Here is a 26388-nt window from a genome sequence, read left to right as displayed (position 1 = left end):
CAGAATCCTAAGCAGGTTCCATGCTCAGCAGGGAGCCCAGTGTGGGCTTGAGATCATGATCTAAGCCAAAATCAAGATTGGAATGCTTAGCCAACGGAACCACCCAGGTTCCTCTCATTTAATATGTTTTTATATCTGTCATATTTTTTTGTAAAATGGTACAGTAGTCCCCCCTTATTGTGGCTTTACTTTCTATAGTTTCATTTACTGTTAGTCAACTGTGGTTGGGAGGAAGCAGATGATTATAATTGTGACTTGTCAGTAGGTCAGTAGTAGCCTAATTCTGCATCACAATGCCTACATCATTTACCACATTTCATCACATAGGGATTTTATCATCTCACATATCATAAGAAGGTGAGTACAGTGCATTAAGGAGAGTACTACATTCATACAACTTTTATTACAGTATAGTGTTATAATTGTTTTAATTATTCGTGTTAATCTCTTGCTTTGCATAATTCATAAATTCAGTTTTATCATAGGTATGTTTTTGTAGGAAAAAACATAGTACATATAGGATTTGGTACTATGTGTGGTTTCAGGTACGCAGTAGGGACCTTTGAATGGTATTTCCCATGGATGTGGGGACAACTACCACAGTTAGTTCTAGAGCACAACATGCTGTCTGGTAGAAATTTAATGTGAACCACATCTGCAAGACACATAAGTAATTTAAAACTTTCTAGGGGTGCCTGGCTGGCTCAGCCAGAGGAGCACGCGACTCTTGATCTTGGGGTTGTGAGTTTGAGCCCCATGTTGGAGGTAGAGATTACATACATACATATACTAGTATCTGGATTAAAAAGAGTAAAACCACGAAATTTATTTTAATGACATTTTATTCAACCTAGGATTTCAAAAATACTGTTTTAACATATAGTTGGTATAAATATTAATAAGATTTTAATTTTAAAAAATTTTAGGGGCACCTGCAAGACTTTGTTGGTTAAGTGTCTGACCTTTGGTCTTCACTCATGTCTTCATCTCAGGGTTGTGAGTTTGAGCCCTGCATTGGGCTCCATGCTGGGTGTGAAGCTTACTTAAGAAATTTAATTCTGTTGTGTATTTTACACTTAACAGCATATCTCAGTTCAGAGTGGGTACATTTCAGATGGTCAGTAGCCACATGTGACTTGTGGTTACTCGACTGGACAGTGGGTAAATCTACAGGCTTGATCTGACTTAGGTTTGAGTCTTTGTCAAGAACAATTCGTAAGTGGCACTGTGCATTTTATACTATATTACAGTAGGGTGGCAAATAATGTCTGATGTTAAAGTCTGTACAAAGGTTCAAAAATTGATCATTCAGCCACCTCACCAGGCCTTTCACCCTGATGGATTTAGCTGTCATTGATGATCATTGCCTACATTTGCTTTTCATTAATGATTGATAATGGTGATTGTCTAATTCTGTCATTACTTACACGTCTGAATGTTGAACTGTTATGAAAATAAGAATTTTACCTCATCAGTTGTTTACTTTTATTAAAGAACTTTCTATCATAGAGTGATGAGTGAGCAGGGAAGGGGCAGAGAGAGAATTCCAAGCAGGCTCTGGACTGTCAGCACGGAGCCCTATAGTTATTCTTTTTCACTTAATTGAATAGTGATAGGAAAATGTGATCTGTTTATCACAAATTATTTATATGAAGATTGTGTTATTATATAAATTTTTATTTTATTCTTAGTTTCAATTTTTAAATTATAATTCCAGTGTAACTAACATAGTGTTATATTAGTCTCAGATGCACAATATAGTGATTGAACAATTCATTACTCAGTGCTAATCATAGTAAGTGTACTCCTAATCCCTTTCACCTTTCATCCATCCCCCACCACCCCTCTGGTAACCATCAGTCTGTTCTCTGGATTTAAGAGTCTGGTTTTTTTTTTGGGAGGGTCTCATTTTTTCCTTGTCTATTTTGTTTCTTAAATTCCACGTATGAGTGAAATCATATGGTTATTTGTCTTTCTCTGACTGACTTATTTCACTTAGTGTTATACTCTCTCACCCTCTCATTCCATCCATTTTGTTGCAAATGGCAAGATTTCATTATTTTTCATGGCTGAATAGTATTCCACTATGTGTGTGTGTGTGTGTGTGTGTGTGTGTGTGTGTACACATACACACCCCACATCTTTTTCATTCATCTATTGATGTAAACTTGGCATGTTTCCCTAATTTGCTATTGTAAATAATGTTGCAGTAAACTTTAGGGATGTATTTACTTTTTTGAATTAGTGTTTTTGTATTCTTTGGGTAAATACCCAGTAGTGGAATTACTGGAAAATATGGTAATTATTTTTTTGACTAAAAATTTTAAAAAATATTTATTTATTTTTGAGAGAGAGTGAGCGTGAGCTGAGGGAGGGACAGAGAAAGAGGGAGATACAGAATCCAAAGCCGACTACAGGCTGTGAGCTGCCAGCACAGAGCCTGACACAGGGCTTGGATGCTTAATGACTGAGCCACACAGGTGTCCCTAATTTTTTAACTTTTGGGGAACTTTTGTACTGTTTTCCACAGTGGCTGCACACATTTCCATTTCTACCTGTGAAGCATAAGGGTTTTTTTCTCCACATCTTCACCAACACTTGTTGTTTCTTGTGTTTTGGATTTTTTTTTTAAGGTTTAATTTGCTTTATTTTTCTTGCACAAAACTATGTGATGGCCACAGCTGGAGCCTGGGTCCTCTGCATGGAGACTCTTGTGTGGGTCTTCACAAGATGGTCAGTGAATTCCTGATAGGGAGACCTGGTGAACACAGTCTCTTTCCAAAGGTCAGGGGTGAGATAGCTGTAGGTCTTAGAAATGGCATCAAAGGTGGCCTTGGCAAAGTTACCCAGGGTGGCAATGCAGCCCTGGGCTGTGGTGTAGCAGTCGTCGATACCAGCCATCATTAGTAGCTTCTTAGGTACAGGGGCTGAGACAATGCCAGTGCCTCTGGGGGCAGGGATGAGGCGCACCAGCACAGAGCCACAGCGGCCTGTCACCTTGCACAGTACAGTGTGGGGTTTGCCGATCTTGTTCCCCCAGTAGCCTCGCCTCATGGGGACGATGGAAAGCTTGGCCAGGATGATGGCCCCACGGATGGCAGTGGCTACCTCCTTGGAACACTTAACACCCAGACCAATGTGTCTGTTGTAATCTCCGATGGCAACAAATGCCTTGAACCTGGTCTGCTGGCCAGTGCGGGTCTGCTTTTGCACCCGCACAAGGCATAATCTTCAAAACCTCATCCTTAAGGGACACCCCCAGAAAGAAGTCAATGAGCCTGGATTCCTTGATGGGCAGGGAGAAGAGATAGATCTCCTCCAGGGACTTGATCTTCATGACCTTGACCAGGCAGCCCAGCTTGGTGACAGGCATCCACTCCTTGTCCTCAGCCTTGCCTCCATGAGCAACATGGCCTGGCCCTGGCCGTGGACCCAGATCCCAGATGCCACTGCCGAAGCCTCCACAGAAGCTGCCGCCGCCTCCCATTCCAGGACGCCAGGGCCCTCCGGGCCCTCCCACAGCACCGGTGTCATTGCCATTTGATGTTTTCCAAGAGAAGAAGTGTTTTGGATTTTAGACATTCTGACAGGTGTGAGGTGATATCTCATTATTTTTTTTTTAGAAATTTCTATGATATGAAAGCATTCATGAATTCTTTTTTTTTAATTTTTTATTTACTTTTGATACAGAGAGAGACAGAACATGAGAGGGGGAGGGGCAGAGAGAGGAGGAGACACAGAATCGGAAACAGGCTCCAGGCTCTGAGCTAGCTGTCAGCACAGAGCCTGACGCGGGGCTCAAACCCTCGAACGTGAGATCTGACCTGAGCCTGAAGTCAGAGGCTTAACCGACTGAGCCACCCAGGCACCCCATGAATTCTTTTTTTAAAGTATATTTTGAGAGAGGCAGAGAGAAGTAGAGACAGAATCCCAAGCACACTCCACACTGTCAGCGTGTAAAACCCACTACTGGGCTTGAATTCACAAACTGTGAGGTAATGAACTGTGAGGAGTTCGATGCTTAATCATGTGTCACTCCGGTGACTCTCTTTTAGCTTTTTAAAAAATTTTTCTTCTGTCTTCTGAGTTTCATTGTTGCTATTGAGAAATCAATTGTCAGTGTATTTATCAGTGTCTTCTCTCTTGTGGCCTCTAAAATATTTTCTTTTTTTAAAAAATTATTTTAAATGTTTATTTTTGAAGAAGAGAGAGAGTACAAGTGGAGGAGGGGCAGAGAGAGAGGGAGACACAGAATCCCAATCAGGCTTCAGGCTCTGAGCTGTCAGCACTTGGGGCTTGAACTCATAGACATGAGATTATGACCTGAGTGGAAGTCGGATGCTTAAATGACTGAGCCACCCAGGTGCCCCTCTAAAATCTTTTCTATGTTTTTTGGGGTTTTCTAGTTTCACTACAATCTATATAGGGTGGTCTTTTTTTTCTCATACTGTAGGCATGCATTTAGTTTACAAGAATACAAGTCTATATAATGATACCAACAAAGAAAAAAAAAGTGAGGAAAAATAAGCATTTACATTTTGCAATGAATACACCAGTGATTTCCCTTCATGAGCAGGAACGGTCTTTTCTTCAGTGGGTCTCAAGTCTTCATGCTTGTTAAAGTGTTAGTATTTTTCTGCTATTTCAGTGATATTTTATTTTATTTTTTTTATAGTTTATTGTCAAATTGGTTTCCATATAACACCCAGTGCTTCTCCCCACAAGTGTCCCCCACCATGACCATCACCCCCTCGCCCCTTCTTCAGTCCATGGTTCGTTTTCAGTATTCAGTAGTCTCCTTGATCTGTGTCCCTCACTCTCCCCCGCTCTCTTTCCCGCTTCCTCTCCCCACAGTCCCCTGCCAGGTCTCTCCTGTTAGACCTATGAATGCAAACATATGGTATCTATCCTTCTCTGCCTGACTTATTTTGCTTAGAATGACACCCTCGAGGTCCATCCACTTTGCTACAAATGGCCAGATTTCATTCTTCCTCAACACCAAAGGGTGGTCTTCTTTTTATTTATCAAATTTCTGCTTTGTTAGGCTCCCTGACTCTGACAAAGTATGGTTTTCATCAAGCCTGAAAAATTCTTAGTCATTATTTATTCAGATACTGCTTTCTGGTTATTCTGTTTTATTCTTCTAAAACTCTAATTAGATATAGTAAGAGTATGTATGTATGTATTCCCTTGTCTCTTCATTCATGTATCCATATCGTATTTGAGTAAATTCTTCGGATCCCTTTTCCAGTTCAAACTGTAAATTCTCACTTTAGGTTCATCTATCCTGCTGTTTAACCAAAGTTTCTCATTTTAAGGTTTTTTTTTTTTAACGTTTATTCATTTTTGAGAGACAGAGACGGAGCGTGAGTGGGGGAGGGGCAGGGAGAGGGAGTCACAGAATCTGAGGTAGGTTCCAGGCTCTGAGCTGTCATCACTGAGCCTGATATGGGGGTTGAATCCGCAAATGGTGAGATCATGACCTGAGCTGAAGTTGGATGCTTAACCAACTGGGCCACACAGAAGCTCCAGCCAAGTTTCTAATTTTAATGATTGTATGTCTAGTTTCTAGAAATTCTCTTTGGTATCTTTTCAGAGCTGCCTGGTAATTTAATAGGGTCTTGTTCCTTAGTCATATTTTTATAACTTTTCTTGTTTCATTAAATGTTATTGTGTAGCTAGTAATTCCACTCTCTTTGTGGGTCAGAGTCTCATGTTTATTATTTCTGCTGACCCTTAATCACAGTTGCTTGCTTCATATATTTTGTGATTTTCATTGAGAATTTATGTTCATTTATCTCAAGATGATTTTCATAGGTTAGCCAGTATTTTTAGGTGACATGTTAAGAGGGTTTTTTTCAGGGTAGTATTCTATTTGCTTGATATGGGAGGTTGGGAATATTTTAGCTAATCAATTGGGGAAAAAATAGGGAACATAATATGTCAATAGCAACATAAAATGGAACCTTGCCTTTTGAAATAGAAATTTTAGAATTCTTTGCACTGTCACATCAGAAGTGAATCTTCTTGGAAAATTGCTTTACATCTTCAAAATCTGTTATTACTATTTATACATTGTGCAATCAGTAAATTTAATAGGAAAAAATGGAGACTTTTAAAACTGTGGGCATCTGTGAAGTGTCCTGTAAGTGAAATGCTTCTGTATGATGTTACTAATTATTGATTAGCCAGTAAGATGAATGGATTTATGCCCTTCCTGTCATGGTACAATTGTGTTTTTGGAGTTATCATTAGCTGGAGAAGAAAAAAAAAGGCCTTATTAATACTAATTAACATTATCATCCTTTGTCATTAAAAGATGAGGAACTAAAGATAAAGGCAGGATAGGTGTTGCAGAAATCCATTTTATTTTGTCTGTTCAGCATGTTTTTGATGCTGAATTCATAGCAAAAGATATGTTTCATAATAGTTTTACATTTTGTTGTAAGACAACAGTAGAAGATTGACATTTCATTGTTTTTTCTGCATGTAATATGTTCACCTCAGGTGATTTATTTACTTTCCTGCATGTTTGAAGGATAAATAGCACAGATTGTTTTACTCTGAGGGTTTCCTCAAGTCTTTTCAGAATCTAGGAAAAGACAATTAATGAAAAATGAAAAATAATTTCTTTTTTCCCTTTAATTTCTGTAGCTCAATCTTAAGGACCAGTATTGTCGCTTTTTTTTAGGGTACTACTTATAATAATTTGTTATGTAGCAGTAAGATGAGAGAAATAATTTGAATCACTGCCTGTAAGCTTATAATGTTCATTACTATTCTCGAATTATTTCATATGTTTATTTTATCCTTCTCCAAAGGTAACCCAAGCTCTTTTATGGCAGAAACTGTCTTCTATTTTGTTTACATGTATCTGTCTTCTTCTTGTCAAACTTCAGGACTATATAAATCTCCAGCTTATTTGAAATACTTTTGTTTTAGCTAACTTGTCCAATGGGATCTTTGTAGCCCATTTCTCATGAAAACCTCCTACCTTGGCAATTCTCTTACTCTCCTAGAAAAATAGCATATATGGTAGAGAAAATCCCAATTTAACTTGACTTAATGAAACCTCCATGTTTGTGGGAAAACCCTAAGATTCTTTCTGGGCTGTTTGCATTTTGATATATCCAGATTGTTCCTTATCCCAATGAAAACAGATATAGAAGATTATGTTATAATTAGCTAATCCTGTCATTCTTGCCAGCATAGTAGGAACTGTTTATTGTGAACATATTCTGCTGCCAACAGCTGAGAAGGAACATTGTGTTTATTTGTGAGAGGATTTGAATAAGAACAATTTGGTCTAAAGATTAAATGAGGGAATGATTCCGTTAATAAACCTGATGGAATCATTAATCTTAAATTATAGGGAGAAATTCACATTTAAAATATTGAGTATTATACTGAACATTGTAGAAATAGAAAATTCTGTATTTCATTTACAACAGTTTTCCAGCTTTCCTCTTTCTTTATAAAAATTTTTTAAAACGTTTGTTTATTTTTGAGAGAGACAGAATGTGAGTGGGGGAGGGGCAGAGAAAGACACACATGGAATCTGAAGCAGGCTCAGGCTCTGAGCTGTGGGCACAGAGCCTGATGCGGGGCTTGGACTCGGGAGACACAAGATCATGACCTGAGCCGAAGTCAGAGGCTTAACTGAATGAACCACCCAGGTGCCCCCCTCTTGCTCTTTTTAACAGTGGATAGATGTCCTGGAGGTAACCTAGTTTGGTGTGTTATGCAACAGATTGGAACATAGAACAGAAGTAGGTGAACAGTGTCATGGAGTCCAGGTATATTCACTCTATACAAAGAAATTTGATAGACTCTCTAGGTGGGGAAAGAGATTGAGGTGGATATAAAGATGAGTAAGAAATAATTTCTTAAATAATATAAAATCTAGAAGGAGAAATAGATGAGTGAGTAATAGAAAATAAAATGAAACAAATTATAAACAGTGTTTGCAGTTAAGATGTAATAGATGTAGAAAAGAGCAATGAAGATCAATTAGAGACTCAAAGTGTCACTAAGAATATGGCATTTAAGTTGATTCTAGAAAAGGAGAGTATTTGGGCAGATGGAATATGTTGGGAAAAGGAGTGTGAGGATCACATTTTGAGGGATTGGTAAATCCGGAGGCATGCATAGTTAAAGCTCAATTTTATGGAAGATTAAAGGAGAATATAAGGCCAAATGGCATAAGTGTTTGCTTTTGAATCTGTAATAGTAATAATAATAGTAGTAATAACAACTAGCACATCCCTAATATTGTTATGCACTTATCTGAGACTTACAGTAATAGCTATGGGAGATATTACTACTATCTCCTGTATACATGGTCTTATGTGTTTTAGTGGGACAATCTGGATCTGAAAGTTGGCTTTGTCACTTAAAAGCTACATGACCTTAGGGGTGCGTAGGTGACTTAGCCTGTTGTGTCCAACTCTTGATTTTGACTCAAGTCATGATCCTGGAGTCAGGGATCAAGCCCCATGTTGGGTTTTGTGCTCTCACTCTTTCTCTCTCTAAAATAAAAAAAAAAATTAAAAAAGCTGCATAATCCTAGACACATTACTTGGTATTAATGAGTATTCATTTTCTCATCTATCAAATATGATACCTTCCTCATAAACTTGTTTCAGGGCTGCTGCATAGGCTGTGCACTACATTATTCCAGGGTGGCATTCATACAGGCCAAGGATTAGTGATATTTTTCTATAAAGAGCCAGAAAGCAAAATTTTAGGGTTTGCATGCCATAAAGTATTTATCATAATTTCTCAAACCTGCTGTTGTAGTACACAGCAACACGTGTAGTACACGTTTACACCCATGTAAACAAATGGATGTGACTGTATTCTAATAACATTTTACTTACAAAACAAGTGGTAGGCTAGACTTGACTCCACAGCCCAAAGTTTGCTTACCCCTGACATAGACCAGGAAGTGAGTAGAGCACCCTTGACTTGTATAATTATGTGGCACAGATGTTTAAGGAAAAAATTACATGAGAAATAATTTATAGGGGCAGAAATATTTTTAGCTTAGTGCATGTGAATACTCAGTGATAAAAGTCCATCTCCTTTCCTTTCTTCGTATCTATTCAAAGGTTTTATTTATTTTTTTAAGTTTACTTATTTTGGGAGAGAGCATGTGTGAGTGAGCTGGGGAGGGAGAGAGAGATGGAGAGTCCTGAGTAGGCTCTGCACTGACAGTGCACAACATGGGGCTCAGGCCCAAGGACTGTGAGATCATGACCTGAGCCGAAACCAAGAGTAGGATGCTTAACTGACTCAGCCACCCAGGCCCGTAGATTTTTTTTAAAGTAATCTCTGTATCCATCATGAGGCTTAAACTCAAAACCTCAAGATCAAGAGTCGCATATTGCATCAACTGAACCAACCAAGCACCCCTCGTCCTCTCTTTCTTTTTAAAGCTATTGCCATTGATATCTTGGATAAACCATTTAAACCTTTGCCCTCAACTTCAGAATTCTCAGTAGGAAAATAAAACTACCCTTCCACCATATTAACTATAATTAAAACATTTAATGTTTATTTAAAAAATTTTTTTATGTTTATTTTTGAGAGAGAGAGTGTGTGTGCGTTGGGGAGAGGCAGGCACAGAATGCGAAACAAGCTCTAGGTTCTGAGCTGTAAGCATAGAGTCCCACGCCGGGCTTGAGAACCGTGAGATCATGACCTGAGCCGAAGTCGGACGCTTACTTAACCAACCAAGCCACCCAGGCACCCCCATATTAGCTATAATTAGATCTGTGAGTTGTGATAATATATAAATATTGTTTTGAATTCCTTAAAATCAGTGTTAACTGAAAATTGTGGCAAAGACATTGTTGTATCTGAGCACCACTGTATCCAGGAGTCTTTTTTTTTTTTTTTTTTTTTTTAATTTATTTATTTAGAGAGAACGAGTGGGAGAGGAGCAGAGAGACGGGGACAGAGGATCTGAAGTGGGCTCTGTGCCAACAGCAGAGGGCCTGATGTGGGGCTCAAACCCACAATCCATGAGATATGACCTGATCTGGAGTCAGATGCTTAACCGACTAAGATATCCAGGTGCTCCTTTCCAAGAATCTTGAAGCCTAAACTGATGGTACTAATTCAGGATCTACTGTGATTTGTGTTATTTTGTGTAAACTAGAATTTTTACCTAGAAAATATATAGTGCTTTGGAGGTCTCTGAAATTAGCATATGGTAGTGTTACTGTCCTGATTTTGTTTCCCATCCCATAGTTTTTGTCAGACTACCGTTCTTGAAATAAAGTTAATAACTGAAAGAAACCATATGTTCTCCTAGAGATACCCGAAAGAGGCAGGGAAAATACGGGTTTTCTTTTGCTTCTACTTAGTTGTAGTTTTGTTAATGCTATTCTTTTCAAAGAATATATATATATATATATATATATATATATATATATATATTCTCATCAAAGTTTATTTTGAGAGAGAAAGAGAACAAGCAGGGGAGGAACAGAGAGGGAGACAGAATCCCAAGTAGGCTCTTATACTGTCATGTCAGCTCAGAGCCTAATGCAGAGCTGTGTCTCACAAATTGTGAGACCATGACCTGAGCTGATCAGAAGTCGAATGCTTAACTGACTGAGTCATCCAGGCACCCCTCAAAAACAATTTTTTTATTTTTTTTCTCCCAGTCCTTTGAAGAGCTTTTGTGTCAGATTATGTAAATCAAATGTTGATTATCTACTAGGGCTGATTGTGACATTGATTTTGAGTTGTGGTTTAGGAATAACAAGTTAATTGCTCTGTATAGAATATATATTAATCATTGTTGTGATAAGGTAAGTCTTGTTGAATTGCCACACATAATTTTGTTCTCCCACTCTGTTAAAAGACGTTTTTTGAAGTTGTCATTTTAACTGTGGAATAAAGGATTTAATTTTTTTTTCCTTTTTTTTTTTTTTTATAGTTTATTGTCAGGTTGGTTTCCATAAAACACCCAGTGCTCATCCCCATAAGTGCCCTCCTCCATGCCCATCAACCCCCTTCCTCTCTCCTACTCCCCCATCAGCCCTCAGTTTGTTTTCAGTATTCAAGAGTCTCATGATTTGCCTTCCTCCCTTTCCCTATTTTCCCCTCCTTCCCCTCCTCCATGGTCCACTGTTAAGTTTCCTCAGTTTGTTCTCAGTATTTGAGTCTCTTATGGTTTGCCTCTCTCCATCTCCTTAACAATTTTTCCCCTTCCCCTCCCTCATGGTCCTCTGTTAAGTTTCTCCTGTTCCACTTAGGAGTGAAAACATATGGTATCTGTCCTTCTCTGCCTGACTTATTTCACTTAGCATGACACCCTCGAGTTCTATCCATGTTGCTATGAATGGCCAGATTTCATTCTTTCTTATTGCCTTGTAGTATTCCACTGTATATATAAACCACATCTTCTTCATCCATTCATCAATTGATGGACATTTAGGCTCTTTCTGTGATTTGGCTATTGTTGAAAGTGCTGCTATGAACATTGGGGTACATGTGCCCCTATGCATCAGCACTTCTGTAACAGATTTAATATTTCTACATTTGAAAATATTTCCTTCACTTTACGATAATATTATATATATTCTACCTGCCTTAGTTTTTAACACATTCCTTTGGGTAAAATACATAAAACATTAAAGTTACCATTTTAATTACTTTTAGGTATACAAATTCAGTGGCATTAAATACATTTATAATGTTGTGTAATCATCAATACCATCTATCTCCAGAAATTTTTCACCATCCCAAACCGAAACTCCACATTCACAGAGCATTCCCCACTTTCACCCTGCTCCTGGTAACCTCTATTCTACTTCCCATCTTTATGAATTTGCCTATTGTGAGTACCTCATTTGTGTAAGTAGAATTGTGCACTATGTGTTTTTTGTGTTTTAGTTCACTTAACAATGTTTTGAAGGTTATCCATGTTCTACCAGGTATCAGACTCTCATTTTTAAATGGCCAAATATTCCATTTTATGTATTTGTCACATATTGTTTATCTATTCATCTATTAATGGATACTTGCATTTTTTTCACCTTTTGATTATTGTGAATAATGCTGGTATGAAGCTAGGTGTACAAATTATTTCTTTAAGTCCCTGCTTTCATTTCTTTTGGGCATATACCTAGGATTGAAATCAATGAATCATATGGTAATTCTACTTTTAACTTTTTGAGGAACCATCAGACCTTTTCACGATGACTGTCCCATGCGTTATGTTTTAACAGATAGTTTTAGGAGGCTTATTATTACCTTATTTTGAAAATGTTTACCATTTTCATTTTAGCATATGAAAATGCCTTGGTATTTTACAAATGTGTTATCATTTGGGGGCAATTTATATTTCTACACTTGCCTTTTTAGTATTTTTCTCTTTCATGTCTCAAAATTCGGAGTACTAAATACTAACTTCTTTGTCCTACATTCACCGAGAAGCTAGAAAAATTCTTGAATTCAAGCAAGCAAAAGATACTATAAACAAAACATGCCACTTCTCAAGCTAGTTAACACTAAGGATTCCCAAGCATTTTAAAATTTGTATGATAATAAAACATTCTAATTTGCTTGTCTCCTGGAAAATACTTAAGTTTCCTAAGGAGAATAAACTCTAGTTTTTTTTTCTGAAGTTAAATCTGTTCTAGATATAGTTCATTATCAGTACCTTACTTTAAGAAGTAATAATATTAACCAAGAAAGAAAGAGACAAAACTTAACAACAGTTAAGTTTTACTGAGATCTTATGCTAAGTACTTTGAACACATTCTCGGACACCCACAACAACCTGTATGGGGTAAGAACTCTTACTATCTTTATTTCACAGAAGGAAACTTGAGGCATATAGAAGGGTTAAATACGTTGCCTAAACTCATACAAGTAACAAGTAGTAGATTCATATTTAACTCAGAAAGAACATCTTTAATCGAAAGCATATTTTAATGACTACTTGTTGGCATGACAAAGATAATATATCTTTATTTCTGTCTTAAAGAGTGGGTTAATAAAAAAAGATGAGCCCAAACCACTTAACATTGTAGGGATACAGGGGAAAAAGATAATTGGATTTTAATTACAGAAATTTGAAGGCTGTCTACTTTCATATACAGCCTTTAACTAGTGTAAGCTTTTAATATAAGTCCCCAAATTCACTATTTTCTTGGTATTTCATCCACTGGCAACCCACATAAAAGCCGATGATAATTAGGCCACCTAGATCCTGTGTAAAATTTATACTGATGGTTATCCTCTTCATTTTGTTTTATTTTATTTTTTAAGTTTATTTTTGTTAGAGAGAGAAAGAACGCAAGAAGGGGTTGGGGGCAGAGAGAGAAGGAGAGAGAGAATCCCAAGCAGGCTCCACACCATCAGTGCAGAGCCTGTCATGGGGCTTAAACTCATGACCCTGAGATCATGACCAGAGCCAAAAATCAAGAGTCAGACACTCAACCAACTGGGCCACCTAGGTGCCCCGACCATCTACATTTTATATTTTGTCATTTTTTAGTGGCTTTTTCCTATTTCCATGAGACTTTCTTCCTGGAAAGACCTCTTATGTAAGCCCCATAAAGACAGGAATCTTTGAACATTGCCTGGTACATGTTTATTAAATCTTTGGTGAATAAATATGTAAAAATCTGTTTACTCTATAAATCCTTATACTGTAACTATTGTTATGGTTACTGATCTGTGCTCCCTAATTTTCCATAGCCATTCTTCTAGTTACATGTTTTATTTTTGAATACGTGAGAAACAATAGAATGCAGTGATAAAGGGCATGGTTTTTGGTGTCAGATTTGTAACTAATTCTGGCTCCATTTACTAAGGTTACATATGTGACCTTTAGCAAAGTTCTTAATCTCTGAAACCTCAAGTTAGATAATTCCTCAAGGAGTTAGATAATAGGGCAAACTGCATAAGACTGGTGGGAGGATTAAAGAAGATAATACATGTGATGTGCTAAACTAAGCACAAGACCTGTTTTAATGTGACTAAATGTTTTTTTCCTGTGTCACATTACTAGGGATTCAACTGGAAAAGACATGATCAGTGTCCTAAAGCAAAGAACATACTGGGCTACAATAGGAAATATGTATATACGTGACTTTAAAATACTGCTAATATATCTGAATAAATTACAATGAATACAATAGAGTGAATATACATTTGTGACTTTAAAATTTAAAAATTGTATATACTTAAGGTATATGTCATGTTTTGATAAACATATATATTGTAAAATAATTACCACAGTCAAGCTAATGTATCCATCACCTCCCTTAGTTACTATCTTTGTGTTATAAGAACACCTGAGACTCACTTTTATCAAATTTCAAGTACATAATACATTATCATTAACAATAGTCAGTATGCTATACAGTAGGTCTCTCAAATTCTTCTTATAGCTGAAAGCTTAGACCCTTTGATGAGTATTTTCCCATTTCCCCTACCCTCAGCCTCTGGTAACCACCATTCTACTCTCTGTTACTGTGATATCAACTTAAAAAAAAACTATTTCACATATAAATGAGAGAATACAATATTTGTCTTAGGTGTCTGGCTTATTTCACTTAGCACAATGCCCTCCAAGTTCATATATGTTGTTACAAATGGCAGGAATTCTTTCTTTTTTAAGGCTGAATAATATTCTCTGTGTGTATGTATGTGTGTGTACATGTGTGTGCGTTTTCTTTATCCATTCATCTGTCTGTGGACACTTAATACTGTTTGAATATTTTTGCTACTATGAATAATGCTGCACTGTGGTATTCCATAGAGGCTATGCCAACTTACAGACCCATCAACAGTGCATGAGGGTCTGCTTTTCTCCACATCCTTCCGAACACTTGTTATTTCTTGTCTTTTTGATACCAGCCATACTAGCTGGTGTGAGGTGATATCTCATAATTTTGATATGCATTTCCTTGATGGTCAGGGATGTTGAACATCTTTTTATGTGCCTGTAGACCATCTATACATCTTCTTTAGAAAAATGTCTATTCACATCCTCTCCTTTTTTTCCCAATTGCATTGTTTGGTTTTTTGCTATTAAGTTGTACAAGTTCTTTATATATTTTTGGATACTAAACCCTTATTGGGTATATGATTTGCAAATATTGTCTCCTATTCATTAGGTTGTCTTCATTTGTTGATGGTTTCTTCAGCTATACAGAAGCTTTTTAGTTCCATGTAGTCCCACTTGTTTATTTTTGCTTTTAGAGTCAGGTCAAAAAATTAATTGCCAAGACAAATGTCAAGGAGCTTACTACCTACATTTTCTTCTAGGCATTTTATGGGTTCAGGTCTTACATTCAAGTTACAGTCCATTTTGAGTTAATTTTTGTGGATGGTGTGAGATAGTGCTCTAATTTCATTCTTTTTTTTTTCTCAGTAAACTTCTCCAGTCATGAACACTCACAGTTCTGAGATCAAGCCTTGCATGCTCTATGGACTGAACCAGCCAGATGCCTCTCTAGTTTCATTCTTTTGCATGCAGTCATCCAGTTTTTCCTAATACCATTTACTAAAGAGACTGTCCTTTCCTCATTGTATACTCTTGCTTCCTTTGTCATAAATTGACCATATATACATGGATTTATTTCTGGGTTCTCTATTAAGTTCCATTGATCTATGTGTCTGTATTTATGCCATTACTATATGATTTTTTAGAGACAGTTATTTACAGATTTTTTTTTTACATTAATTTATTTTGGAGAGACAGAGACAGAGTGCAAGCAGGGGAGGGGCAGATAGAGAGCAAAACACAGAATCTGAAGCAGGCTCCAGACTCTGAGCTGTCAGAACAGAGCCTGATGCAGGGCTCGAACCCACGACTGCGAGATCATGACCTGAGCCAAAGTCAGACGCTCAACCGACTAAGCCACCCAGGTGCCCCAAGAAAATTATTAATTGTAGTTGACATATATTAGTTTCAGATGTACAATATAGTTGATTCTATAATTATATACATAATTAAATGTTCACCATGATAGGTATAATTACCCTCTCACCATATACAATTATTATAATATTTTTTCCATTGGAAAGAAATCATTTTAATTATATAGTTTTATAATTAAATACTATTTAAAGGCATACAAGGACAAGTCTTGCTCTCATGGATGTGTCTGTTTTCCTTCTACTCCCTTATCCCTATGGTTTCTATGTATCCTTCCATTGTTTCTTCATATATTTGTAAGCAGATATAGGTAAATATTATCCATAATATTATTGACTATATTCCTCATGCCAAATTTTTAATCCCCTTGATTACATTTTTTGTAATTGGAAGTTTGTACCTTTTAAATCCCCTTCACCCATTTCACCTCCCACTCCCCTCCTCTCTGGCAACTAACAGTTCTCTGTATTTGACAGTCTGTTCTTGTTTTTCTCTGTTTTGTTTTTAAGATTAGTGAAATATAGTGTGAGTCTTCCTCTGATTTATTTCACTTAGCATTTTAACTTCTAGGTCTGCCCATGTTATCATGAATGGAAAGATTTCTTTTTTGGGGTTGGAGGCTGAGTAAGAGTCAGATCCTATTCAGGACCTCTGCCCAATTTTTAATTGCATTATTTGGGTTTTGTTATTCTTGAATGGTTGTTGTTTTTGGTGTTGAGTTGTATTATTTCTTTTTATTTTTTTTAATGCTTTATTTATTTTTGATACAGAAGAGACAGAGCATGAGAGGGGGAGGGTCAGAGAGAGAGGGAGACACAGAATCTGAAACAGGCTCCAGGCTCTGAGCTAGCTGTCAGCACAGAGCCTGACGCGGGGCTCGAACCCACGAACGTGATATCTGACCTGAGCTGAAGTTGGAGGCTTAACCGACTAAGCCATCCAGGCGCCCCAAGTTGTATTATTTCTTTACATGTTTTAGATATCAGCCCCTTATCAGATATATCATTTGCAAATATCTTCTCCCATTCAGTAGGTTGCCTTTTCATTTTGTTGGTGGTTTCTTTCTCAGTGCAAAATCTTTTAGTTTGATGGAGTTCTAGTAGTATTGTTTTGCTTTTGTTTCCTTTGCCTGAGGAGACTGATCCAGAAAAATACTGCAAAGGTCACAGATTACTGCCTATGTTTTCTTTAAGCAGTTGTATGGTTTCATGTCTGTATATTTAGGTCTTTAATCCATTTTGAGTTTATTTTTGTGTATGGTATAAGGAAATGGTCCCGTTTCATTATTTTGCATATAGATGCCTACTTTTCCCAGCTCCATTTATTGAAAAGATTATTCTTTCCCCATTGTATATTCTCCATTTTTGTAGATTAATTGACCATATATGTGTGAGTTTCTTTCTGTTATATTGATCTGTATCCCTTTTTTTTTTTTCTTTTGCCAGTACCACACTGTTTTGGTTACTATAGCTTTTAGTACAGTTTGAAACCTGGGATTGCGATACCTCTAGCTGTGCTCTTTCTCAAGATTGTTTTGGCTATTCAGGGATTTTTGTGGTTCATATTATATGTGTTTTAGTATTATTTGTTCTAGTTTTGTGAGAAATAATATTGGTGTTTTTATAGGGATTTGTATTGGAGCTGTAGATTGCTTTGGGTAACATGGATATTTTAATTAATGTATAAGCATGGTATATCTTTTCATTTCTTTGTGTTGCCTTCAAGTTATTTCATCAGTGTCTTACAGTTTTCATAGCATAGTTCTTTCACCTCCTTGATTAAATTTGTTCCTTCAGGACTCCTGGGTGGCTCATTCAGTTGAGCGTCCAACTTCAGCTCAGGTCATGACCTGGCGGTTCATGATTTCAAACCCTGTGTCTGACTCTGTTCTGACAGCTCACAGCCTGGAGCCTGCTTTGGATTCTGGGTCTTCCTCTCTGCTCCTCCCCTACTCACACTCTGTCTCTCTCAAAAATAAATAAACATTTTTAAAACTATTAAAATTTGTTCCTATGTATTTTATTATTTTTGGTGCAATTGTAAATGGGATCGTTTTCTTAATTTCTCTTTCTGGTAGTTATTGTTCGTGTATAGAAACGCAACAGATTTCTGTATATTGATTTTGTATCCTACAACTTTACTGAATTCACTTATTAGCTCTTAATAGTTTTTTGGTGGAGTCTTTAGTGTTTTCTATATATAAAATCACACCAGGGCACCTGGGCAGCATAGTTATTAGTAAGTGTCCGACTTCAACTCAGGTCATGATCTCACAGTTTGTGGGTTTGAGTCCTGCCTTGGGCTCTGTGCTGACAGCTCAGAACCTGGAGCCTGCTTGGGATTCTGTGTCTCCCTCTCTCTCTCTGCCCTTCCACTGCTTGTGTGCTCGCTCACTCTCTTGTGCGTGTGCCTTCTCTCTCTCTCAAAATATGCACATAGTGAGGGTTTTACTTTTTCTTTACCAGTTTGAAAGCTTTTTATGCCTTTTTCTTGTCTGATTGCTATAGTTAGCACTTCTAACTACGACTTCAACATACAAGATGAATGTTGAATAGAAATGGTGAGTGTGACAACCTTGTCTTTTCCTGATTGTAAAAGAAAAGCTCTCAGATTTTTACTATTGAGTATCATGTTAGCTGTAGGTTTGTCGCTTATGACCTTAATTATGTTGAGGTATGTTCTCTACGTACCCACTTTGTTGAGAGTTTTTATTTTTTTAATTTATTTTTATTTTTTTTACATTTTAAGACTAACTTTAATCTCAAAATCACAAATCCATACACCTATTTCCTTTTTCGTTGATTTCACTTAAATGCATGGTTTGTCAAACAAAGACTCTAAACAAATATTTAACATGTCTGTTACATGTAACACACAGGAACGGCTTTTAACAGGTATTCATTGGGCTCCCCCACAACATTTTTTTATTATAAATACAGGTATCAAAACAATCCTGAACATACTTTTGATACTACTAGTAGTCAGCACCCACACCACTTCAAAAATCAACACAATTTGTGACAATATTCATTGTACCTGCTACTTTAGACAATTTCAACTTGAAGCTCTTTCACTAAGCAAGATGGGTAAAACATGCCAGTTCTGTTTTTCCTTCTTGAGATGTTTTTACTTTTCAGAAACACACATGCTTCCACAGCATGCGACTCTTCTCTCCATGCTTTCATCTCGAAAACCTGAATTCTATCTTGAGTACTCCAGGTTTATGCTTAAATGACAGTGCCTTAGCAAGAGAAAACAAATGGTGCTGCGTTCTTCCTCCTGTAAGCTGCAAACATAATGGTGTACATGTATTAAATATATCCTTACAAATGTCCAGGTCATGTTTACCAGCTGGAGTTCTTTTACTTAATGTGTGGGAATTTTACATTGTGATATTTAATCAAGACATTAACATGAGTAGAAGGTTGTTGATTTAAGACAAGTTTGAGATCCACTAAAATTAATTGTTGTATGTCTGTCCTTCTGGCGGCTGTGGAAGCTTCACATTTTCTTTGGACATCATCAGACGCCGCAGCTCCTGGAGTACAACTTTAATGCTGTAGGAGTTTTGCCATTTTGCTAATAACACTGGTATGCTCCACGCATCCACCATTCCACTGGAATTATTAGTTCCATTCATATTAATTTTGGTTACAAATCTAACTGATGGAGGAGCTTTTGGGTATTTAGGTCCACATTCTACTTTCAGGCTATATATTCTGTTTTCATAATTTGTCCTTGGTGGCCCAGTAATCATGCCTGTCCACTTGTGTCATATCTTCGTCATCTTCAAGGCCCCAGCTAACCGTACCATCGCCTACTCCTTTTTGTCCTTCTTCAAGTTCTTCCAACAAGCGAAAATTACGAGGAACTTTAACTCCCGTGGAGACCGCCATCTTCTCCTGCAGCCCCTGTTGAGAGTTTTTATTGTGAATGGGTGTTAGATTCTGTCAAATGCCTTTTCTGCATCTATTTAGATGATCATAGGACTTTTATCTTTCTTTTTTTAATGTGGCATATTACATTGATTTACATATATTGAACCATTCTTCCAGCCCTGAAATAATTCCCACTTGATTGTAGTGAATGATCCTCTTAATATGTTGTTGAATTTGGTTTACTAATATTTTGTTGAGGATTTTTGCTTCTGTGTTCATCATGGATATTGGCCTTTAATTTTTTTTCTTTCTTTCTTTTTTTCTTTTTTTTTTTTTTTTTTTTTTTTTTTTTTTTTTTTTTTTTTTTTTTTTTTTTTTTTTTTTTTTTTTTTTTTTTTTTTTTTTTTGGTGATAGTCCTGTCTGGTTTTTATAAGCCTAATGCTGGCCTCTCAAAATGAGTTTGGAAGTGTTTCCTCTTCTTTCATATTTCAGAAGAGTTTGAGAGAGATTGGTTTTAAATATCTTTGAATGTTAGTAGAATTAACCAGTGAAGACTGGTCCTGGACTTTGTTTGTTGGGAGGTTTTTGATTGATTCAATTTCCTTATTAGTAATCTATTTAGATTTTTTATTTCTTTTTTATCCTCTTAAGCTTTGTTTATTTTAGAGAGAGGGAGAGAGAGAGAGTATGCGTGAGTAGGGGAGGGGCAGAGAGAGAGGATCCCAGGCTGGCTCTACACTGTCATCATGGAGCCAGATGTGTGGCTTGAACCCATAAATCTTGAGACCATGACCTGAGATGAAATCAGGAATTGGGCACTTAAGCCAACTAGGTACCCCTAGATTTTCGATTTCTGATTCAGTCTTTGAAGATTATGAGAATCTAAGAATTTATTCATCTCTTCTTGGTTGTCCAGTTTGTTGGCATATAGTTGTTCATTGTAGTCTCTTATGATTATTTGTGTTTCTGCTGTATCAGTTGTTAATTCTCTTTTATTTATTTGAACCTCTCCACCCTCTTTTTTGGTCAGTCTAGGTAAAGTTGTTAATGTTGTTTATTTTTTCAAAGAACTAGCTCTTACTTTCGTGGATTTTTTTGTTTGTTTTTAATTCATTTGTTCCTGTTCTAATCTTTATTATTTTTTTTCCTTTTAATAACTTAGGCTTCACTTACTCTAATTCTAATTAGGTTGTTTATTTCAGGCTTTTCTCTTTTCTTGAGGTAGGCCTGTATTGCTCTGAACTTCCCTCTTAGAACTACTTTTGCTGGGGCACCTGGGTGGCTCAGTCAGTTAAGCATCTGACTTTGGTTCAGGTCATGATCTTGCAGTCTGTGAGTTCCAGCCCCACATCGGGCTCTCTGCTGACAGCTTAGAGCCTGGAGCCTGCTTCAGATTTCGTGTCTCTCTCTCTCTCTGCCCCTCCTCTGCTCATGCTCTCTCGCTCGCTTGCGCTCGCTCGCTCTCTCTCTCTCTCTCTCTCTCTCTCTCTCTCTCAAGAATAAATATTAAAGGGGCACCTGGGTGGCTTAGTCAGTTAAGCCTCCAATTTCAGCTCAGGTCATGATCTTGTGTTTGTGGGTTTGAGCCCTGCATCAGGCTCTGTGCTGAGAGTTCAGAACCTGGTGCCTGCTTTGGCTTCTGTGTTCCCCCTGTCTCTCTGCCCCTTCCCTTTCATGCTGTGTCTCTTTCTGTCTCAAAAATAAAACATTTAAAAGAAAAAGAATAAATATTTAAAAAAACCTACTTTTGCTGTATCCCATAGATTTTGGTATGTCATATTCACATTTTCATTTGTCTATGGGTATTTTTTTCTCTTTTTTAATTTTTTAATTTTAATTTTAATATCTTTTTTATAGTTTATTGTCAAGTTGGTTTCCATATAACACCCAGTGCTCTTCTTCACAAGTGCCCTCCTCCATGTCCATCACCCCCTTCCCTTTTCTTCCTCTCCCTTCAGCCCTCAGTTTGTTTTTTGTTTTCTCTGATGATTTGCCTCCCTCCCTCTCCCTAACTCTTTGTCCCATGGTTCTCTGTTAAGTTTCTTCTGTTCCACTTATGAGTGAAAGCATATGGTATCTGTCCTTCTCTGCCTGACTTAACTCACTTAGCATGACACCCTCGAGGTCCATCCACATTGCTACAAATGCCCAGATTTCATTCTTTTTCATTGCATTGTAGTATTCCATTGTATATATAAACCACATCTTCTTGATCCCTTTGTCAGTTGATGGGCATTTAGGCTTTTTCCATGATTTGGCTATTGTTGGAAGTGCTGCTATGAACACTGGGATACATGTGCTCCTATGCATCAGCACTTCTGTATCCCTTGGGTAAATCCCTAGCAGTGCTATTGCTGTGTCATAGGGGAGTTCTATTTTTAATTTTTTGAGGAACCTCCACACTGTTTTCCAGAGCAGCTGTACCAGTTTACATTCCCACCAACAGTGTAGGAGGGTGCCCGTTTCTCCATACCCTCGCCAGCATCTATAGTCTCCTGATTTGTTCATTTTAGCCACTCTGACTGGGGTGAAGTGGTATCTCAGTGTGGTTTTGATTTGAATTTCCCTGATGATGAGTGATGCTGAGCATCGTTTCATGTGTCTGTTGGCCATCTGGATGTCCTCTTTGGAGAAGTGTCTATTCATGTCTTCTGCCCATTTCTTCACTGGATTATTTGCTTTTCGGGTGTGGAGTGTAGTGAGTTCCTTGTTGATTTTGGATACTAGCCCTTTGATTTCTCTTTTTTGATTCTTTGTTGACCCAGTGGTTGTTCAGTTGCATATTGTTTAATCTTCATATATTTGTGGGTTTTTTTCCAGTTTTTTCTTGTAATTGATTTCTATTTTCATACCATTGTGGCTGGAAAGGATGTTTGAAATGATTTGTCTTCTTAAATGTATTCATACTTGTTTTGTGGCCTAACATGTGATCTATCCTTTGAGAAGAATGTGTACTCTGAAGCTTTGGGTGGAATGTTCTATATATATCTATTAAGTCCATCTGCTCTAATGTATTGTTTAAGGCCAGTGTTTCCTTATTGATTTTCTGTCTGGTTGATTTATCCATTGATGTGCATGGGTGTTAAAGCTCCCTACTATTATTGTATTGTTGTCCATTTTTCCCTTTAGGTTTGTTAATATTTGCTTCATATATTTTAGTGCTCTTATGTTAGCTGTGTATCAATTTACAAATATTATAACATCTTGTTGGATTGGTCCCTTTATCATTATGTAATGCCCTTCTTTGTCTTTTATTACAGTCTTTGTTTTAAAGTTTATTTTGTCTGATAAGAGTATAGCTATAGCAGTTTTCATTTCTATCTGTGTTAAACATCTTTTTTCCATACATTCACTTTCAGTGGGTGAATGTCCTTAACATCCAAAGTGAGTGTCTTGTAGCAGAATATAGGTGAGTCTTGATTTTTAATCCATTTAGTCACTCCATGTATTTTGTTAGGATAATTTAGTCCATTTATACCTAAAATAATTATTGATAGGTATGCACTTATTGCCATTTTGTTAATTATTTTTGACTATTTTTGTAATTCTTTGTTGTTTATTTTTCTGTTTTCTTTCTGTTTGGCTTAATAGCTTTCTCTTTAATGTTTAGATTCCTTTCTGATTTTCTTTAAAAATTTTTTTATGTTATTTATTTTTGAGAGAGAGAGAGAGAGACAGACAGACAGACAGACACTGCGAGCAGGGGAGTGTCAGAGAGAGAGGGAGATACAGAATCCGAAGTAGGCTCCAGGCTCTGAGGTAGCTGTCAGCACAGAGCCCGACACAGGGGTTGAACTCATGAACCATGAGATTATGACCTGAGCTGAAGCCGGATGCTTAACTGACTGAGCCACCCAAGTGCCCCTCCTTTCTGATTTTCTTTTGTGTGTCTATTATAGGTTTTTGCTTTGCGGTTAACATGAGGTTCACCTATAACATCCTATGTATATAACAGTCTATTTTATGTTGATAGCAACTTGAACTTATTGCAAAACTCTGTATTTTTACCACTTTTTCCAGTGTTTTATGTTTTTTCCCCAAATTTTATTTAAATACTTTATTTAATTCTATTTGGTTAACATATAGTGTAATATTGGTTTCAGGAGTAGAATTTAGTGATTAATCACTTACATATAACAGTCAGTGCTCATCATAACAAGTGCCCTCCTTAATACACATCACCTACTTAGCATCCCCCCCATCAACCCATAGTTTATTCTCTGTCAGTAAGAGTCAGTCTCTTATGTTTTGTTTCCCTCCCTTTCTCTCTTTTCCCCCCTCCCCATATGCTCATCTGCTTTGTTTCTTAAATTCTACGTATGAGTGAAATCATATGGTATTTGCCTCTCCCTGACTTATTTCACTTAGCATAATACACTTTAGAATACATTTTATGTTTTGGATGGCACAATTTACAGTTTTTTATTTTGTATATTAATTATTTCCCTGTGTGGATCATGTGTTCTCACCAGCTTTGGTGAGACAACTGCAGAAATTAGGGTGCGGGGCATGCTTATTGGCTTCAGTGATACAGAGGGAGAGTGCCTTGTCAGCATGTGTGCACCTGCTTTACCAATTCTGCAGAAGAATGCTGGGATCACTCATGCTCCCTGGCCCCAGCCAGGAAGCAGAGGAGTGCTGCAACTGCCTGCCCTTGACAGCTCCGGCAAGGCAGCAGGTTGGTGCCTATTTGCCTTTGTCTGTCTTTCAAAGGCAGTGGGAGGGTGCTGCATCTGTGCTTGTCCACCTGCTCTAGCAGGAGAGAGAGTACAAAAATGGAGTCCACCAATGCCTCTGTTTTTGAATAGAGTCCCAGTTTCCCTTGACCTTCCAGCAGATGCATTAAGATTAGCACGTGAGGAGGGGAAGGGGGAAAGAGAGTTGGGGAGAGAGAGGGACGCAAAACCTGAGAGACTATTGAATACTGAAAACGAACCCGAGGGTTGAAGGGGGAGGGGGAGAAGGAAGGGAGGTGGTGGTAATGGAGGAGGGCACTTGTGGGGAAGAGCACTGGGTGTTATATGGAAACCAATTTGACAAGAAACTATTAAAAAAAAAAGATTAGCACATGAGGGTGCTTGGCTGGCTCATAAAGCATACGACTCTTGATCTTGGGCTTTTAAGTTTGAACCCTATGTTGGGTGTAGAGATGACTTAAAAATAAAATCTGGGGCACCTGGGTGGCTCAGTCGGTTAAGTGTCTGACTTCGGCCCAGATCATGATCTCATAGTTTGTGGGTTCAAGCCCTGCATTGGGCCCTGTGCTGATAGCTCAGAGCCTGGAGCCTGCTTCAGATTCTGTGTTTCCCTTTCTCTCTATTCTTCCCCTGCTCATGTTCTGTCTCTCTGTCTCTCTCTCTCAAAAATAAACATTAAAAAAACACTCTGGGGCACCTGGGTGGCTCAGTCAGTTAAGCATCTGACTTTGGCTCACGTCATGATCTTATAGTTCATGGGTTTGAGCCCCACTTTGGGCTCTGTGCTGACAGCTCAGAGCCTGGTGCCTGCTTGGGATTCTGTCTCCCTCTCTCTTTGCCCCTCCCCTGCTCATATTCTGTCTGTCTCTTTCTCAGAAATAAATATTAAGAAAAATTAAAAAATATATAAATAAAACCTTAAAGGGGCACCTGGGTGGCTCAGTCGGTTGAGCATCTGACTCCTCTGATTTCAGCTCAGATCATGATCCCAGGGTTGTGGGATTGAGCCCTGCATCAGGCTCCATCCATGCTGAATGTGGAGCCTGCTTAGGATCATCTCTCTCTTTCCCTCTGTCCCTCTTCTCCACTCGTGTGCTCTGTCTCTCTAAAATAAAAAAAATAAAATCTTAAAAGACTAGCAGATTAGTCTCCTTCACATCAGTGTAGGTGCTTTTCAAACTGTTGCTTTTGTGCTGGGTGCCAGGTTGAGTGTGGCCACACACAAGCCCTTTAAAAAGAGAATCTGTAGCACCTGGGTGGCTCAGATGGTTAAGTGTTCTACTTCTGCTCAGGTCATGATCTCACTGTTATGGGTTCGAGCCCCACATCATGCTCTGTGCTGACAGCTCAGAGTCTAGAGCCTGCTTTGTTTTCTGTGTTTCTCTCTTCTTCTGTCCCTCCCCCTCTTGTGTGCTCTTTCTTGTCTCTGAAAAATAAATAAATTTTTAAAAAACATTACAAAAAGAGAATCTCAGTTTCATATAACTCTTTGGATTCCTTAGATATAAGCCCCCTTGATTTTCTTTTTTTCCTTTTATTTCTTTTATTTTTTTTTTTAAAGTAGTTACTTGTCAAATTGGTTTCCATACAACACCCAGTGCTCTTCCCCACAAGTGCCTTCCTCTATCACCACCACTTCTTTTCCCCCCTCCCCCTTCTCCTTAAACCCTCGGTTCATTTTCAGTATTCAGTAGTCTCTCAGGTTTGGCATCCCTCTCTCTCCCCAACTCTCTTTCCTCCTTCCCCTCCCCCTGGTCCTCCATTAGGTTTCTCCTGTTCTCCTGTTAGACCTATGAGTGCAAACATATGATATCTGTCCTCCTCTGCCTTATTTCGCTTAGCATGACACCCTCGAGGTCCATCCACTTTCCTACAAATGGCCATATTTCATTCTTTCTCATTGTG

At 37.8% G+C, this 26388-nt stretch overlaps 1 protein-coding gene and 2 pseudogenes across 1 annotated transcript in view; 1 reads left to right on the top strand and 2 right to left on the bottom strand.

Moving 5' to 3' along the window:
• Positions 1-26388, top strand: part of PPM1E (protein phosphatase, Mg2+/Mn2+ dependent 1E) — a 208142-nt gene that overhangs the window by 52755 nt on the left and 128999 nt on the right. The window lies entirely within an intron of this gene.
• Positions 2665-3547, bottom strand: LOC115282618 (annotated as a pseudogene).
• LOC115283004 lies at positions 18805-19803 on the bottom strand (annotated as a pseudogene).

The sequence above is a fragment of the Suricata suricatta genome, chromosome 17 (genome assembly GCF_006229205.1).
Source record: "Suricata suricatta isolate VVHF042 chromosome 17, meerkat_22Aug2017_6uvM2_HiC, whole genome shotgun sequence".
In the NCBI taxonomy this organism is placed as follows: Eukaryota; Metazoa; Chordata; class Mammalia; order Carnivora; family Herpestidae; genus Suricata; species Suricata suricatta.
The sequence above is the reverse complement of the archived record's forward strand: the minus strand, read 5'-3'. Positions and strand labels throughout refer to the sequence as shown.